The 19,569-nt window shown below is 42.4% G+C and overlaps 1 long non-coding RNA gene across 1 annotated transcript; it reads left to right on the plus strand.

Moving 5' to 3' along the window:
• Nucleotides 1-459: 459 nt before the first annotated feature.
• LOC118246001 (uncharacterized) lies at nt 460-10,395 on the plus strand. Its single transcript, XR_004778056.2, has 3 exons — nt 460-549; nt 7,171-7,348; nt 9,375-10,395. It is a non-coding gene; the product is annotated as an uncharacterized LOC118246001 (long non-coding RNA).
• The last annotated feature ends 9,174 nt before the right edge of the window (nt 10,396-19,569 follow it).

A 19,569-nucleotide genomic window follows, 5' to 3' on the forward strand; every position in this document is an offset into this window, starting at 1 on the left:
GGATAGTTAATCTGCACAAACTAGTGAAAGAGAGGAGGAAAGGGATAATTATCAGCATACATTTGTGAAAGAAGTAAGTCTTTCCAGTATTAAAATCACTGAATCACACAATGGTTAAGGTTGGAAGGGACCTTTGAAGGCCATCTGGTCAAACTGCCTGCTCAAGCAGAGACATCTAAAGCAGCTTGCTTGGCACTGTGTAAAGACAGCTTTTGAAGATCTCCAAGGAGGAGACTCCACAACCTCTCTGGGCAACGTGTGCCAGTGCTCCCACACCCACACAGCACAGAAGAGCTGCCTGGTGCTCAGACAGAACCTCTTGTGTTCCAGTTTGTGCCCATTGCCTCTTGTTCTGGCACTGGACACCACTGAAAACAGCCTGGCTTTGACCTCTTTGCACTCTCCTTTCAGGTATTTGTAGACATTAATGAGATCCTCCCTCTGCTTTTTCTTCTTTAGGCTGAACAGTCCCAGCTCTCTCAGCCTCCCCTCAGAAAAGGTGCTGCAGTGCCTTCATTATCTAGGTGGCCCTCCCTTGGACTCTCTCCAGTATGTCCATGTCTCTTTTGTACTGTGTGTATGTGTGTGTGTGTGTGTGTGCGCGCAAAACTGGACACGGGAAGTGTCTGACTGAGAGTAAGTTATGGTCTAGATCCTGCATCTTGTTTGTACTGTGGTCAGAATAGGAAGCACTATGTATGACGGTGACTTCCAGCATCAGCGAAAGACTTACAGGATATCAACATCCATCTCTAGGTACTTGGACTGATAAAAACACCAGACTCACAAGTCCATGAGACAGACAGAAGAGAAAGGGCTTAATATCATGGAAGCTAATTAAAATTACCAATAACCTAGCAAATAGGAAAGGCAATGACATGTCTGAACTCCCCATTTGCTCCACCTTCACACCAACTTCTGCCCTTCAGTAATGCAAAGGTGCAAGGCAGGAGTCCCTGTCCTCTTCAGAGCCAAGCTGAGGAAGGCAGACACCAACACCTCTGCTTGCAGATAAATGCCACAGGTTTTCTTTCAAAACACAACCAAAGAGCTCCAAGTGGCCACCTTCATACAATGTGACTACAGCTCTCACCCAGAAAAAGGGAGATCTGCATTTTAGCATTTTTCAGTATGGGAAGGTCCAAGCTCACAGCTCCTAACTGCCTCAGCTACTGGGGTTGGTGTCGTGTCCCCTGTCCTAGCAAACTTATTTTTAGGTCATAGTGTCAGGGCCCCAAGTGAGGTGCAGAGCAACCTCAGAGCAACTTGGCAATACACTTTTCCCCAGCAGTGTGCCTGCCTTCATTCTAGGCCAGTTCTGCAGTAACCTTGGGTCAGACAGCTGCAAGAGCTGTGAGGTGCCTCGATGGGAGCCTGGTCCTCTTGGTTTGGGAACTCCGTATCAGCCCTAGCTCTTGCCCTTGCTCCTTTCTGGATCTGTGTGGATGGCATGCCTGTGTGGCTGTGAACCTCACCCATCCTGAGCCTGACCTCAAACTCAACCTGTCTTGTCACTACAGACTTGATGAGGTTGAATCTGGTCACTGCCACTGGACCTGCTTTGCTGTTCTGGCTGGGGTCTGTGGGACTGGGCAGTGCCAGGAAACTCTCTGCCCTGCTGGCTTTGCCATCACCTGCAGCTCTCAGCTCATCCCCCTTTACAGAGTAGCCCAGTCTCATCACCCTGACACACAGGACAGGGTGAAAAGATGGTTGTGTTTATGCTAGATTTGTCCGTGTTGCCTGTTTTAGTTTAATCAAGAGACTGTTACATTAATAACCTCTGCTTCCAGAGAACTTGTGATATATTGCTTTATATATGCACTGCAGCCTTTTATGAAGGTTAATTCAAAAAGCAGTCCCAAAATAGAAAATTTACAGTTTGCATCATAAAAAGTGTTTAGAGATAAGTAGTAAAAGAAAACATGTGAGGCTAAATACCAAAAATGAGTGTAGGCATCAAAGCAACAAGCAATGCAATGCCTAAATTTTCTTTGGTCACTGAAAAAGAAATATGAGATGCCTGGAGATGTGTAATAAGAATTAGAGTGAGGCCCAGGAAACCCAACGCAGTGTGTGTGACACCATCCAGGCCCATTCAAGGAAGAGAAGATTCCTCAGACAAAGGAGGAAACAAAAAAGATCAGACACTCTCATCTCATCTCCCCTTTACAATTTACATACTCCCCTGGAGATTCACTGCCTTAAAGCTCTTCCTTGAAGGCTGGTTTCTAAACACACTTTTTAAAATCAGATACAGGTTACAGTTTCTTTTAAACCACCAGAAAAGAAAAGGGTTACTGAGCTGCTGTTCCGCTTTTCGAGCAATATAAGAGTTGTTCATATGCACAAGTAGGAACTGGGATGCCCAGTTCCAAATTCATCCAGTACCCCTTTCTTCTAGGAACGCAAGCCAAGAACACACAGCTCACACACGAAGTTTTCAGTCACAGTTTACATACAAAGGCTTACAATGGATCTGGGTAATTGTATCTCAGAAACCATTTCTCCATGTAGAAAATAACATTTTACTATGGTAGTTAGAGAAAACAAACCTGAATTTGTCTCTATAACTTCTTGATTAGGGCACTTATCAGGGAGGGGGCAACTCTGGGGCCTGTCCAAGTGCCAAAGACCTTATTACTTTGATTCAGTGACTGCTTGGCTAATATGAAATATTGAAGTAATCTTGGATTTAAACATGAAAATTCTTCAGCAATACTATTTCAAACTCGTCTTATTGATCCTATTTTTTTTTTCTTTGTTGGTTTGTTTATTTTTTAGTATTTGTAAACAGGGTAGTAACTGTGTAGCCATACTGCGGGGCATTTTGTTGGTCACCCAGCAGTTTTTACAGATATATTAAGAATTATATTTTGCCTGTGGATATGCTTTTAATCTGATTGATTTCTGATACTCACATCATTCCTGCTGAAAACATGTCTCTACATTGTTAACAAGTTTTCCATACTTTTAAAAGTGTAACATTTCATCTCCTTTCTACCTGCATGAAGACAGCAGTACCAGGCTATGGGATGTGCTGCATTTCTCTGGGCAGTGATCAGGGTATTTGTAGGAGTTACCGAAGTTCTAGATGCTGGAGGCTTGACTCAGTTGCTTGATCCCTCAAGGGATTGGAACATCTCCAATGGGCTGTCAGATACGACACAAGACCTAGGGGACAACTGTGCTCCTCCATTCTGGTGACTGGAGGTTGGGTGGGCATTTCAAACGGCACTGGGTCTAGAGATGAGAGCTAAGACCTGGAGGTGTGTTTCGGCTTTGGAGATGTAATTTGAGGTGTCTACTTGTAAGCACTTACAGGCCAGCAAAGCTTCCGTTATCATCAGGAGAGATCAAGATCTCAATTTAATTGCATAGAGAGGCGTTTCAGATGCCCAAGGTATCTTTCAGATTGCCCTAGATATTCCTTTTCTGATTTTCTGGAATGGCAGCTAGAGGCTGTGTCTACTCCAAGTAATGATATATCTGCCAGCTCCTTAGAGGGAAGCTCTGCTTTGTCTCAGGCGGAACTAGGTGCCCATGTGTAGGCAGCTGAATTGAGTCCCAAGTCAGTGCTGCCCTTAGAGTTTACGGACTTACTCAGCTGACGAAACATCTACCAAACTGTGAGCTAAAAAGCATCCCAAACTCCATACTTCAACTGTCTTGAATATGATATGAATATGAGTGTGATGGCATGGATACCTACTGTACATGTTACATGTATACATCTACCTAACATGCCCCTAAAGTAAGGGTTCAGGGATGAGCTCCAGCTGTGGAGGTGCTGGCTGAGTGATTGAAAAAACGTGCCTGTCCCTCCTATTGCGAATGCATTTAATCTCCCTCCCAGCTCCGTGCAACTTATTCTCCGCCTATGCTCTTTCTTGATAAAGGATCTGAGACTGTTATCTATTATCTTCCCCAACAGTGTTTTGCACATCCCAGCTTAGCCCCACTCCCCCATACCTACGAGCGAATGACAGCTATCTCCAGGATCCCAGTTCCTGTGCTCCTGCCCTTCCTCCCTCCCACTGTTGGCACATCATCCTACCCAGCCTTGAGCTACTTTGTTTCCTCTCCTCCCACTCGCCCTCAGGAAGCTTTGCACCCTATGCTGCTTTCTGTGCCACACCATTCATGTTTTACAGCTTCTTCACTATACATAACGAAGTCACACAGTTGTTGACTTTCATTAAAAATATCGAGGAGAAATATCACCACTATCTTTTTCACCATTTTTTTTCTCCTCTGAAAAGGGCTATATACAATATCACTATTTAAAATGATTCTTTTTGCATTTTTTATGTTTGACTACTGAATTAAAATTGAGGTACTCTATTTATTTTGACACTTAGTTTGTTACATCATTCACGTTGATATTCCTTGGCTTTCCTTCTTGTTGAATGGGGTTTTCCAGGGGTTCCATTCCTGGATTATCATATCCAAAATTCAGCGAGTACTGAGGGGTTAACAAGGTGTGATACCACATTTGAGGAGATTATAAAAGGTTTCAGCAGGGAAAAGAAAAGCTTCATTTCAAAAGGAAAATGCGTGTGGTTTTCCAGCAGGACATGTTTACAATATATATATATATTTAGGGCGACTTAGAAGAAATCTGTGTGTGCTGAAATTAGCAAACAACAAGCGAGGGCTTGCCTGCAGTATTGCTTTTACACTGACAGGGGTAAGTCAGTGACAAATCTCAGCGTAGCTTGACATGGATGGTTTGAAATCAGCATGCTTAGTACCTGCAGAGACCTTGAATTCTCTCCTGCAGCGCATGTGAGCTCAGTGTTTACACATGCATCTCATGTATGCAAGCTACTCATCAATATACTTTGCTTTGAAAAAATTACCTCGTGAAAAATCAGGGTGGTCTCAGTAAAAGTCAAAAGCTATGAAGGGTTAAGCCTGACTGCATTTTTTTTTTCTCGTTGAGAGGGTGGGGTTATGGCAATAGGGGAAGCTATAAACATGTAAGATTTGGAATGTAACACTGTTGCCTAACAAGACCTCTGTCTTTGACATTAAATTCAGCCTTTTTCAGGGCTGGCAGGCAAAGCAAGTTCTATTGCTCTTTTAAAAGCTGGGTAAGAGGTCATGTGACTGTTTTGCTTTCATAAAAATAGCTTTTATTGCAAAATCCAGTTTCCTTTGTCTACTGTTTATACTGTTTAAACAAAGTTTATAAAGCAGTGTAAAATAAGGTACCCAAATGTCATCGTCCATTCAGTCTGACAAGCATCCTTCATTGCATAATCATGAATCTTAACCTAGGCCATCTGAGAGGCTGGCAATCGAAACCCTCAAACAGACTGAGAGGGTGGAGAATCTGCTCTGTTTTCAGTTCTGTTTACTAAAATGGTGAGGTCTTTGCTGAACTGCCATATTTGTTCTCTGACCTTTGTGAAATGCCTTATGTGTGGGGTTTTATTTTAATTTTTTTAGTCTAAATTCCTATGCAGATTTGTTTCTTCCTATTGTTTCTGATGGTGTAAGGAAATCTATTCTATTCTTCTTAGAAAGGGGAGGGAAAGACAGTCTCCACTATGGATTGCATCTTCTGGGCTTTGGAAAACTGAAGTCAGTTTCCAATGTGACCACAAAGTTTCTACTGCAATTTAAGCAAGTAATTTAACACTAGATCCACAAAGGACATAGAAGGTAGCGTTGTTGGGCTGAGATGCCTATCAAGATCCAGATTCTTGGTTACATGTCTGGTCTACCACCGCAAAATGCGAAGAGATCCTCCCCCAGAGAAAACCACTCTAAGCAAAAAGCTACCTAAACTTGCCAAAAGGAAACAGCATATGACAAAAGGAGAGGTTCCATGTGAATTAAGAGAACTGAGACGTGCCCTTGAATTGAAGTCTCCCTCCAGTAACTCTAGATTCATTGTTACGCTCTTCAGCCCAACCAGTATTACATTTCTACACAAAAGAGACAATTTCAACAGTGAGGCTAACACAGGTCGGTGCTATACTGCCCTCTGATCTGGAAGTTATCAAAGGGGATGTATGGATATATATTTCCCCCATGGGTAAAGTCCAGCTTTCATCCACAGGGATGAAAGGGTAATGCAGACGCTGGCTCTCTTGGTTTGTGCAGGATTCTGTCTAGTGGGACAGCTCTGGGAGTGCTTACTGAAGCAGGCTCAGAAAGTCACATAAAAGAGGACAGTCTGTGCCATGGATCCTGATAAGTGTTTACGTATAAGACAGGTATTTAACTGTTCCATAAAGTCAAGCCTGAGGTTGTTGTAGGCTTGTCCAGAGAAAGAAAGAAAATACAACAACAACAAAAATTCATTTGGAGGGAGGGGAAATCTTTCTTCTTTTGAAATTTTCCAATCGCTTTGCTGTTTTCCTCCACAATTATGACTTCTGCAGCAGCCAATAGACTATCAACCAAGACATTTATTTCTAGACATAATGCCAGCACCTCCTGTACTGTAAAAGGCAGAGGAAGAGAGATGTTTCATGCAATTCGCTCTGCTCAATTTGAGATTGAGATTCTGCCAGAGAACTGGTGATAAGGAGTTCCATCAGGCGCTGGGACTGTCCTTGGTCACCTCTGCAAATTCAACCCTAGGACAGAAAAACATGTCCAAGGATCTAGGGATAATAAACACCTGGGAACAGACTGGCACCCATGTAAATGTCTGAAGGAAAAGATGCTTGTCATTCTACTCAGCCTAAGAGACAGGCTATAGCAATCAGGACTAATTGAAGAGTGAGGGTAGCCTTTCAAGGATGTCTGTTTTGGATGCGTTAGGGCAGCACAGCCTGAAGTCAACAAGTATAGGGTCAATGTAGGAAACACTGGTGTTGTTAACACAGAACTATCAACCAGTTTGAACAAAAACTTGACATTTCTGTACTTTCTACCAAAAGGAAAAAAAAGAAAAAAACATTCTAAGGATTGTGCATTTTGGAAAAAATTAAAAAAAAAAAAAAAAAAGGAAAAAAAGGTAACCATTTCAGTTGGACTTCCAGGAATCATGAGGTTAATTCTCTTTACAAACTCCTCCTCCTGGATCAATTGGTGTTTTTCTTCTCTATTTTCTATTCTAAGCTGCTGTTTGATTTTCTGTGCAGTGTTAGTGGTCTCACGATCTTAGTATGCCTCAGAAACCATGCTGAATGAAACAGTTCCTCTCCCCAGACCCAGGTCCAAGTCTGCAAGAAGAGTGTGGACCTCTGGCTTACAGATGTGAATTGTGTGGCCTAAATCTTGTGCATGTCCTCTGGAAAGGAAACAAATGAGAGAGCTCACCACTTTGACTACAGATGCCAACTACATAAGAAGATACGTACACTGGTTTGCTTCAGTAATTTATCTGGTGAGAATAAATTTCCACGTGTAAAACAAATGAGCAGAAAGGCTGCAAATCCACAGTAATTATACCAGGATAATATATTACACAGGTGCATGAATTCTTCTAAAATGTGTCCTTGTATTGTTTTCCCCACCTGGTGTTTTCCTCTCCTTTCATTCCTCATGTCTTTCAAATAATACTGTGCAGTTAGTGTGTCAGCATCAATCCCCTCCCTTTGACTCCATTCTGAAAGGACAAGTATAAAAGAAATGAGCTTCCTCTTAGCCTTCCAAACAAGTGATTATGGCTCAGATACTAAAGCACTACTGTCTCGGTGAGGAAATGACATACTCCTTCTAAGACACAGGCTAGGTAAGAGTCTCCCATGTTTCTTATTCTGCACAGTATCATTTGAATAAAATGATATGCAGATGCTGTCTTAAAGTTTTTCCAAGAATGTATTTCTTCTAATTGGAATAATAACAAGAAAAAATGAGCCAGAAAGTATGCAAATTGATGAAAACCAATCAGTTCCATCCCCTGCAAAAAAGACAGGATTGTTCTTCCTGTTCAGCTGACATGGTGAAGAATAGACAATCTGGTTTTATTTCTTAGGAACAAGTCCAAAAGGGAAGTGGCAACATTTTACTTTCAATTATAGTATTTTCTGTATTTCAGTTTCTGAAATAAAATTCTGCTTGCTAAAGGGTAAGCTGAGAAGTGATCGATAAAGGTTTCAACGTACAAACTTATCAAAATCAGAAGTCCCGACAGAAGGATGTGATGCCTTTTCCTTCTGAAGGATGTGTGATTTACTGTGCCCAGTCTGGCTCCCAGAGGATCGTTGCCATTTTCTCTGAAGTTTCAGTTGTCTTCCTAATCATGTTGTAGTTCATCTGAGGAATATTTAGACTACAGTGGTAAATGTTTGGGTATTAAAACCATTTTAGAAGAAAAAATGGATCAGGGAAGAAACATTTGGAAAAATTATTTATACAACAATAGACCCAGAGATCCTTGCCAAAAATAGACTGGTTGTTCTAGGCATGTGCATACAGTAAAATACTTTGTAATCTGAAGAAGGGGTGTTAAGGGTTTTCAAGCCTGTAAGCAAGACACAACAAATACTTCTTGCTGAGAGTAGCACCTCTCCTAAGAAGAGAGACTGAGAGAGCTGGGGATGTTCAGCCTGAAGAAAAGGCTCTGGGGAGACTCATTGCAGCCTTTTAATACTTAAAGGGGGCCTGCTAAAAAGATGGAGAGCAACTTGTTACTTGGGCAGATAATGATAGGACAAGGGGGAGTGGTTTTAAACTGAAAGAGGGAAGATTTAGATAGGTAGGGAGGAAATTCTTCACTCAGAGGGTGGTGAGGCCCTGGCACAGGTTGCCCAGAGAAGCTGTGGATGCCCCATCCCTGGGGGTGTTCAAGGCCAGGCTGGATGGGGCTTTGGGCAACCTGGTCTGGTGGGAGGTGTCCCTGCCCATGGCAGGGGGGGTAGAATTAGATGGTCATTAAGGTCCCTTCCAACCCAAGCCAATCTATGATTCTGTGATTCTATGAAGTAGGGAAAGGCTATGGTGCTCTTAATAAACCCATACCTTCCTTTAGAGCTCACAAAATTATCTTTTAAATGTATTCAGAATGGTACACAATTCGATGCTTTATAATTATATCAGGAGATGTCCAAATGTTTCAGAAAACATTATTTGATTTTCTAGAGAGCTTGAAAGGCAAACAAGCATTTCAGTAGTCTGTAAGCACAAAGATACAAAGATTTTTCCAAAGCACTTTTCTAACAGAACTTATGCCTGACAAGTCTGGAGTTGGCTGTAAGGTCTCTTTTTTTTTTTTTTTTTTTTTGTCTTGAAAAGTAAATTTAAGTTAATTCATAAATAAGTTTTATTATTATGGGATTTTTTGTTTGTTCTAATGTGGCCTTCTTTTTTCTTTCTCTCTCTCTCTTTTTTTTTCTTTCTTTTTTTGTTTCTTCTCTCTTTTTTTTTCTTTTTTTTTTTTCCTTGCTAACACTTTCTCTTCTCAATTTCAGGTTCCTGAAAGTGTTTCAGATGCTATTGCCACTACAGTTGTTGGAGTTCTGCCTTTTAATTCAACAGCAGAAGGACTGGAGCTTTACATACTATTCATACGTGAATATCTTCAGATGTAGATATATCACTCTTGGTGGATAACTGGATTTTCAATCTTCAGACATAATTTTTAAGAACACAGTTTTTCAGGTTAGATTTAGAACACACATTCAGAGTTAATAAGGGAATAGCAAAGTATTCCAGGAATAAAAAAGGGGTCTCAGGAAGCAATTATTATAGCCATGTATTCACATCCTCATGTTTGTCTTAAATTAGATCAGTGGTTCCAAATATCCTGTGAACTGTAATTCTGTCAAATCATCTGGCTATAAGATAAACTTGATTAAGTTGGAAGAACTGAAGATCTTTTAAGGTGTGTAAGGAGGCTTTTATATTCAAATGTTGACAGAAATACGTCAAATGCATTGGCATCTGGTTCACTGAGGAAATTGAAAACATAGTCAAAGTTAACTTATCCCCATTCATTATGCAGTTAGCAAGCAACTTAAAAGGTTGGCAAGCTCTACCTCTTTCCCTCTGGGGAAAAATAAACATAAAGCGAACGCACTTCCTAGGATCCTGTTTATTTTAAGTGTCCTCCTTATTCCAGATTCTTATTTTACCAAAATCAACATGTTAAATACCTCTTAGTGAAGCATTGATTGTAAACCTGTACTCTCCTCGCAACATTATCAGAACCGACAGATTTCTCAAACTCTCGTCCTATCACCCGACAAAAGCTCTTAGCTAGACAATACAACACCGTGATTTGTGGGGAAGGCGGTGTTAAGAGCCCTAAATTGGCATTAAATGGAATAGGGATTGTTTGCTCCTTTTCATCTCATTGAACATACAGACTGTTGGCTGTGTTTATACTGCTGAGTTGATTCAAGCCTTGGGGCTGAATAGCGCTGTCTGGCTTTGCATCCCCACTCTGCAAGGTCAACTCCCTCTAGAACTGACTTTTATTGAAAACTGGAGCGGCCCACAACAGAGTAAAGGAGAGCACTAAGAATTAAGCAATACAACAATAAGTGTGAATGTCTGAGCTCATTCCTTGTTCTTTGTTTGTTTAGATATGCCCTAAAGAAAAATAATAAAAAAAATCCAGTTGCTGTGAAAACTTAAAAACAAGTCACCAGGCTAACAGTGATGATGAACGCATTAGAAGACATATTATGACTCTATAGGAGTAAGTGTCACAGCCTAGAAAGAGGGTTCCTCCCTGGTATTCTCAGTAATATTCATGTGTAGAGAAGCAAAACCGAGACCTGCTTCTCAAGATTATGGTCAGAGCAGTCACGGATCATGATGAACTCCACTGCAGCACTTCTTACAAGGATCACAACGTATCTTGGTACAGCCAAAGCAGTAATGCCTGGCTGCACCCAAGGGCTGGTTACCCCTCCTGCATGTATGCATGCACACAAACATACACACATGGGAGACAAAACTCATACGTATATACATATCAATATACACATACGTAGATATGAAATAGAACCATCACTGCTCTTCAGCTAGTATGAAACTATCTGGTACTATAGCACTCAGAATAATTTTAAACTGCTGCTAAGAAATCTTCCTGACAATGGACCCATTGATTTGGGCATGGTCCTTTTAAGATGTTGCCCTGGGCTGCTGTTGGGAAGCTGCTTTGCAGCCTGCCAGATATGTCTTTTTGTTGTGCAACACCAAGGGTGGCTTAGGACATGAGGCCATGGAGGGGCCTGCTGAAAGACCGGTTAGTCTGGGAGAAGCCAAATCTGACATGAGTCAGATTCATGCTGCACCTTCCTGCAGTGTGGGGGTGGGACACTGGCACACGTCTCTTGGGCTCCGCCGAGTTCTTCCCAACCCAGAGACTTCTGAGCTTGCTGAGTTAGCTCGAGGGTGAGCTAACACTTAGGCAGCGTGGACATTCAGGAGAGAAGAGCTGACAAAACTCTAGCACAACCCAGCAAGACAGTAGAGGTGTATCTTTTGTGTACTAAATTTGAAATAGCTTTTTTCCCTGTCTTAAATCTTCCATTTGGAGTAACTCAAACTTTTATAGTGGAGTTGGTCAGATTGGAATTGAGAAACTTACTTGGATAACAATGAAGATTGTGCCTTGAAAGAATGAGTCTAGAGACCAGGAAGGTGTAATATTAAAACCCCACTCCAGTTTAATATTGAGCATGCTACAGCAGTGTATTATCTTTCCTTGATATGTTCACAATGCGAGACAATATTAAAAACACAGCCATCTATCCAATGCCCATAGCCAGATTATCTTTGTGGAAATTAAAACTAGGTCCTAGGTATAGGGATATATATGGTCTGATGGAAACCATAATCCACATTCACACGACACTATGTGCCAATGTGTTTTATTAGACTCTTAAACCTCCTCTGTAGCTACTCTGCTGTAGGAAGCTACATGTAGGAACACAGGGGATGAGTTTAGGCACTGAGCTGTTGGTGGTCCATGCAGTTTAACAGGCAGCACAGGTCTGCGCCAGGTAGCACTCTCCCTGACAATGTCCAAGCCCAGCTCAGGGCCTACCACAGTCCTGGGACTCTTCCCAATTGCATTGTGAACAAAGCACTCTGCTCTAGATGGAAGGAGAGCTTAGCTGTGTTGCTGCAAGAAGTAACAAGGCACTTGCTTTTGGAGCCAGGGAATTGGCTCTGGTCCATTTTATTTAGTGACGGAGCTATAAGCAAGCTGATCTACACAGAGTCAGCCCAGCATCTCTACACCAAGTGTACCAGTGGCACCAGACACTTTAAGAATTAGGATGCAGAGATTTCAGATGTCCTCAGTTTAGGTTTGGAAGCACATGTTTCATTTATTTGTGGAAGCACAAATCTTTGGTTATTTGGATAAAGGAGAATTCATTGCAAGTGAAGAAAGTTGCATCTACAGACACATGACCAGTTCGGCCAGGATATGCCACAGGGTGTACTGGTGATAGTCAAGTTCTCATGTTATCATCTGTTTGTAGCTAAATTCAGTAATCTAGGTTTGAGATTTAGTGGGAAAACATAAAAACACACAAACATACCCCCCCAAAATGACCAAAAATTAACCAAACCAAACCAACAAAACACCACCACCAAACAATAAGAAAAAAGTATGCCAAGGGAAAAAGTGAAGAGAAGTCAGTAGGCCTCTCCTGGGTCTGCCTACAAGGGCATTCATACCATCTACCTCCAAAGGACTACGTAGCACTTATACCTGAGCTAGCCTCTAAGCTCTCTTTTAAGTCATTAGAAACAAATAGGCAGTGTTAGGGACTGATTCCTCTGACCTATTTTAGATACATACCTTAGGGGCAGATTAATTGTGCCTTAAAAGTGCTTATTTCTCTGTAGTATTTATAAAGGAAGCAGGGCAATCATCTCCCACTCAATTTCTACACATCTAGAGGAGACATATGAAACTTCTAATTCCTCGGTCTACATTGGTACCGTACATTTATTTTTTAACATCTTCTTCCAACTTTCTAAATACATCTATACACAGGACACCAAGGGGCAGCTTTCAGCTGGCGTCCCGTCTCCGCACGGTGGCCAGGCAGCAGAAGGCAGGGGTGCAGGGCCCAGAGGGGTGCAGGTGACACATGGTGGCCTTGGGGGCAGCTTGGGGACTTCCTCAGCACACGGCAAACATGGTGGCCATGGACCTGGTGGGACTATGCCTCTGCTACGGCTGCGGATTTACTGCATGTGAAACCTCCAGCTGCTCAGCTGCCAAAGGAAACAAGAGCAGCCACGGTAGTAATGTTCTTTATGGGAAATGAATAAGCACAAAAGGGCCATCTGATACCCGGCATGCTGATGTGCAAGGACTTCTTATTAAGGAAAAAAGAGCTCTGAGGAGCAGGAAGAGATGTGAAACATGGTACTCCTGCTTTTTAAAATATGTTAATAACTTCATCATCCTTAACCCTTCAGCTTTTCTCTTCCACAGGAAAAAAAATAAAAAGTGTAACTTTTAGACTCATTAAGTTTAATATACCTTGAGTTTAATAGTTCCTGGAGGATCTTAAAGTGCTGTATTAATTATGGGCCAGATGTTGCACACGGTGCCAAGCTAAATTGACAGGACTGTGCAGGGCTTTAAGGGCTGTTCCCCAAAGTTATGTGTTTGTAGTAAGCTCTCAGGGGAAGGGTAACGGGGCTGGCAGCTGCGAACCACGGAAGGAGAATTTTGACCCATGGAGGCAGGGAAAATCTTTATAGTTTTAAGAATTATTTTATTTTTAAAGTCTCTTCTATATGACTTCTGGAAAGGATTTACACGTTGGTATTCAGGAACTGAACTATGCATTTCCACTGGATTCACCTTGATCTGCTGCAGTCTGCTCTGTACATTTATTGCTCCTTCGGAGGAAAGGTGCTCTTCAGGTACTGTGTTTGTACTTGGTTTATAAATCATACCTGAGATTTTAAAAATCTTTCAGAAACACATGAACACCCGATTTCCATTAAAATAAATGGGAACTTCTAGTCCTATCAGGGGTCAGTACACACTTCTGAAACTACCTTTTAAAGCCTTGGACTATTATAACATTGTCCAAAAATTATTCCTTTCAGTATGTTGAATACCTTATTTCATCTTCTCTGCTTAGGAAAAAGGGAAAGGAAAGGAAAGGAAAGGAAAGGAAAGGAAAGGAAAGGAAAGGAAAGGAAAGGAAAGGAAAGGAAAGGAAAGGAAAGGAAAGGAAAGGAAAGGAAAGGAAAGGAAAGGAAAGGAAAACACACTTCTTTTAATGATTTCATGGTAACATATTTGTCTTGAGTTTGGATTTTTGTCAATAACACAAAAACCTAAAAAAAAGTATTCTGCAAGGGCTAGTGTCATTTTTCTTCAGAATCTTCTAGCTATTACTTTCAAAAGAAATCTCCTCCTGTATTTTCTATATGCCTAGTTCTATGCAGCAAACCAGACCCACAAAACTCAGGTTTTTTTGTGTTTTTTTTTTTTGGCTTCTCATTTTGTAGAGGACACCAATAAAAAAAATAAGTATGTAATAGCATTATTAGCAGCATATAATAATATAATCGTATGTATACAGTATAGTATATATGCTCTAATACTCATTACATATATATATGTTACAAGAATGTTGCAAAATAGTTTTTATAATGGTCCCCCTCCCTGTGGTGTACTTAGATTCCCAACATTTTGGGAATCTGTGATGAACACATTCTGAGTTAACAGCATTCTGAGTTGCTAGCAGTATCTTACTCCCCAAATGGCATCTGATCTATTATACATGATTTGTTCTAGAATATAATCATACTTAACAAATGCCTATTTGGATTTAATGCCTCCCAGTAATCTCCTTCCTCTTTTCTAAAAGCAAGGGACATGGTCCTGTGCATAGTTTCTTTTAAGAATCTTTGACATGAAGAATAAGGAATCAGAAATGTCCTTTGTTGGAGCAGCCTGTTAGTATAAATGCTACAAGCCAAAACTGTCACTTGCAAGCAGAGATGAAAGAAAGCATCTTAGTATTTACTGTTCTTGTTGGAATAACCGAGCCCACATAGGACCTGAGACAATATACCCATGAGCCCTTCTGCAGGGAGCTGATACCGGCATTTCCTCATGCTGTTCTGGTGCTGGACTGAAAGTATGGGGGGGGGGGGGGGTTCTTCTGTATGAGGTCTCTGGTGCCTCATGACTGGGAGAAGTGGAACAACTTCAAACTTGTTGCAATGTTTCTTTTTGTATTGGATGAATGGAAATGAGCCACTCTCAAAATGGAAGGAATAGGCCTACACTGAAAATAAAACAAGCTTCTTTTAACGACAGTCAGAAATCCTGAAGATATTCACCCATGTGGACACCATCTATATGTCTGTGTAGCCACAGTTTTGATGTGCAGTGCCAGGTGCAGTTTTCCTGTTGGAAGTTGTTGCTATGTCCATCACAGTGCTACCTCCTCTCCTTTGCTGTCATGCACTGGAGGCCAGAAAGAGGATGGGACATCTACTGGGTCCCTGGAAAGAGGGGAGGCGGGTGGGTATTGTGAGCAGACAGGGCAGCTCCCTTTTGCAGGCATATGTTTTTTTATCTAGTTACCTCATTTTTTAATGTCCACTGTCTAATATCACTTGGGGATGGCTTGGCAGACAGCACTGCTAAGATACTATGTTTTTATTTCCAGTGCTATCCATGAGAAGCCTTGTGAGTCAGGGCCCCAAGGTGCCCTGTTCTGGGCCGTGACGTGGAGCCGAGCACAGATGGCTGCATGCCCTGCCAGCGGGATGCAAATCTCCTGGGATGGGGAGGATGGACAGATGAGGGCTGCAGGTCCTTAAGTGGCTCAACATGAATTACCAGAGCTGGCAATTAAGGGACCTAACAGGGGTTCAACAGCACTGAGAGAAACCTGATCCCTGCAGTTGGACCATGGCAAATGAATACTCTGGAGGCAGCTGTATAGAGTAGCACTTAACCTCAACAAGGTTGGAGAAGTCTTTTATATTCCTCTTCGATGTCCTAATTCACTCAGATAATATCTGTGAGGAGACAGCACAACCACTGTGACTGTTTGTGTCTATAGAGTGACTAGAAGCCTGGGGTAATCACGTAGTTCTCTGAGGGATATTAACCTGTGGGAACATTCAGAGTGACATGCACATGTCTAAGAGGATAAGTAAGGTCAGGACAATGGTCCAGTGCCAAACCTGTGCCCAAAGTTTGGCTCCCGCCCAAGCACAGAAATGCCTTGGGTTAACAGACTGTTTGGGCATCAGTCCTAGGTCCAAGGCTTGATTCCAAATCTGCAGCCAGAAGCTTTTGCATAGCATCCCCCTGCTTTTCTCACTCTAGACCTAGGTCCTCAGAAACACAAAAAGTGCAGTTTTCAGAGGCAGGGCTTTCCAAGAAGGGAAACACAGAGCTGCAGTTGAAAACTTTGGGGTTTGGATTGCAAAGGTTTAACAAATTATTCATTGCTTTAAGGATTGCCTTGTTAGATCATTGAACTGTGACAGAACTTTAGTATTTAGTAGCTGGAGGAAACTCTGTATTGTCTCTTCCAGCTTTTTGTACTAATGGAGGCATAAAATACTGGAAATCAGCTGCACTTGGATAGGAAACTTATAAAGGAGAACTTCCTTGATGGGAAATATGATTTATGGGAAGTAAAGAGATAAAGAGTAATTAATACATTTGGGAGAAAAAAAATAAAAATAAAAGAAAGAAAAGAAGGAAGAGTTCACATTTTTTTGTCACTTAACACCAAACATTCAGCCAAAGAAAAAAATGTACAGATTAAGCTGAAGACAGTCTAAGTTAGTAAAAGCTTATCATTCACATATTGCCTAGAAAATGTCACGCATTACTATCCTGATTAGTCCATATTTGGGCTGTCTGGCATTCAGTGACAAGTCGTTAGCAAGATAGAAAAGCTGCGATTGCAGTACAGTCTGCTCTTCTGGAAAAAGCTTGCAAAACAACGAATAGCACACAAAAAGTGAGCAAGATGTTCCTACTTCCCTGGGCTCACCAGAGAGCTAAGGGACATGATATGAAGCTGAGATAACCTGAGCCAATTTCAAAATCTATTAAAAAAATAAGACTAAAAATACTTTGCGGCTCTTCTTTATAAGACTGAGGGCAGGATTTTATTGAGAAGATGCTGCATTATTTCATCCGATCCGTAGTCAGAGTTCAGGCAGAGGAGACCAAAAGGAAGATCCAGCTACAGCAGGATGTGAGGATGATCTCCACTGTTAATTCGGCATGTGAAGACTCATCTGTTGCACCTTTACCGGGGAGAAATGTGTACTATTTTCACTGTACAAATTGCACATACCACGGGTGCAGGTGTCTGCATTCACACCCACCTTCCCCTGCCCCTGCGGTGTTACACTACACGTGGTGGGGCAGATCCCCTCTCTCTGCTGCAGTGTGCACTATTTAACAGCAGTTTTCCATGCTGTGGAGCTGCCTACCATCTGAAGGTTTGCCTAATGTTTTTTCTGCCCTGGCTCCTCACCTGCTCTCAGCTATTTAATATGTGGAAATTGGCCACAGAGTTTGTATTTGGGCAGTGTATCATCCAACATGGGCATCAGGCGTCTGAGAAAATGTAGTTTACAGGAGTGCTCCCACAGCGCTCGGTGTCTATCCAGGCCGTGAGCTGATGGCACTGCGTGGTTATTTATACCCGCGACAGCGCGGCAGGGAGTGCAGGCGGAGCTGCGAAGTCACGCGCCTTGCTAATGATAACCTGCCCCTGTTTCAAGGCGGTATGGAAAGCGGTGGTGACAGCTGGGTGGCACTTTGAAGCCTGACGCCGCCTGCCCTCAGATATACCGGCCTTTAATCCCCTCAGAGCCGTGCTGGAGTTCATGGTGCTCTGTGTGGCGCTTTGTGAGGGCGTCCCGCCGAGGGGCCGAGCAGGCCTGCAGGCCTCGAGCTGCGCCCTCAGCACACGCGGCTGGGCTGGGCGGCTCCGTTTTCTATCACGGCGAGGCTGAAACAGGACCTCTGCTTCCTTCTTACTGCCCGGCAGCAATATTGATGCATTAATTAACGTGCTGGGTATCCTCTTCTGTGCCTGTCAGCACAGAACAGGCCCCGGGCCGGTGTCTTTGAGACCCTTCATGTAGCACAGCAGCCCTGGGGGCTGCAGGAGGGAAAGCGGCTCTCGGGGTGTTGTTACTCCACCCACTAATGATTCTTCAGCACAGGGAGAAAATTCTTGCAGCGATTACATATGATTTGCAGCTAATAAGCCATCTTAGAGTGACTCAGCTGTGAACCAACATAAATATGTGAAAAAGTATTTTAGGCCGTGTCTCCACAAATCTTTAAATCTAATGGGCTTGACTGTGGCATTTGATCCAGTAATCATGCTGAGTCTTATTAAGGCCAGAAACATAAGCCATAGTAAGTGCAGATTGAGACCACTTTATATTTGACTAGATATTTTCCTGAGAACTTTCTGACCCGTGTGTGTGACAGAAGCTTTCTTTTTTAAATAACTTTATGAATGTTTGCTGGCATGGCAAACCACAAGAACAAGATACAATAGCCTCTTGGTATAAATCTCAGTTAATGAGATCAGGACTAGAAACCTCATTGTTCAACTTGCATTCTGTCTGAACGCAATCTGCTTCTCAAATTATAAATCAGGGGCAAGACACTGTACCATTGTGTAACCCTACACCCTGGCTCTGGAATGTTTCCTAGTCACAAGAGGATTGTCATCGTTTCATTTACGAGAGAACTATCAAACAGGCTTGGGCCATATTTGGTCTACAAAACCCCCTCAAATGAAGACAGATCCCCCCTCCCGGCCAGCAGGGTATTTTTGTAGCAACCGCACAGAAGCATGCGTTATCATACACCACATCCTGAAATCTAAAAAGAGTAGGGAAAAAAGTTATTATCTCTACCACTCTCGCAAGCAGTGCTAACTACTAAGGATAAAGAATTTATTTATGTATGTCCTATATATGTCCATCCCTCCAGAAAAGGAACCCACATATGTTTAAATCATTCCAGTGGAAGGTTCAGTTGTGCTTGCAAAGGCATATCATGTGTGCAAAGCCTCTGCCGTTCCACAAGACCTTACAGCACGATCCGCTTCAGAAAGCAGATCCCTTCTGTAGAGCTCAGACCACCAGAGAGGGACTCAATTGCAGGCTGCGGATGGTGCAGCAATTTTGAGAGGTCTGAAGGACATAATCACTTGCACATTTTCATCCAGCTTTCTAACAACCCGAGAAAAAGAGGGAAGACTTACTAATGTTTGTTACTGGCTTAGGAGCTGTCTAGGAAATCCCAAGATCACTATTCAGCTCCGCTGAATGCAAGCTGTTATATGCTTAACCTAAGGCTTTTTGGTCAACCAAGTCACCTTTCATTTCTGGAAGGAAATGGAAAGAGTTTCACCCAGAGCAACCTGAGGTCAGCCTCCCTGGCTCAGCTGTTAAAAGCGATATCCTGAAAGCTCTGTGCAAGTACTCATCCTTGCCTCCATATACCTGCCAGCTGAAACCTTGCTGTGCTGTCTCAGCAGCTCTGGTCTCCAAAGGGACACTGTGGGCATGGGCTGACCAGGAAACACCGAGATCCATGGTACAACATGAATAACCAAGAGAAAATAACTCCAGCAAACTGACCACATGATCTCTGAAGGC

This window comes from Cygnus atratus, chromosome 1 (genome assembly GCF_013377495.2).
Source record: "Cygnus atratus isolate AKBS03 ecotype Queensland, Australia chromosome 1, CAtr_DNAZoo_HiC_assembly, whole genome shotgun sequence".
Classification (NCBI taxonomy): Eukaryota; Metazoa; Chordata; class Aves; order Anseriformes; family Anatidae; genus Cygnus; species Cygnus atratus.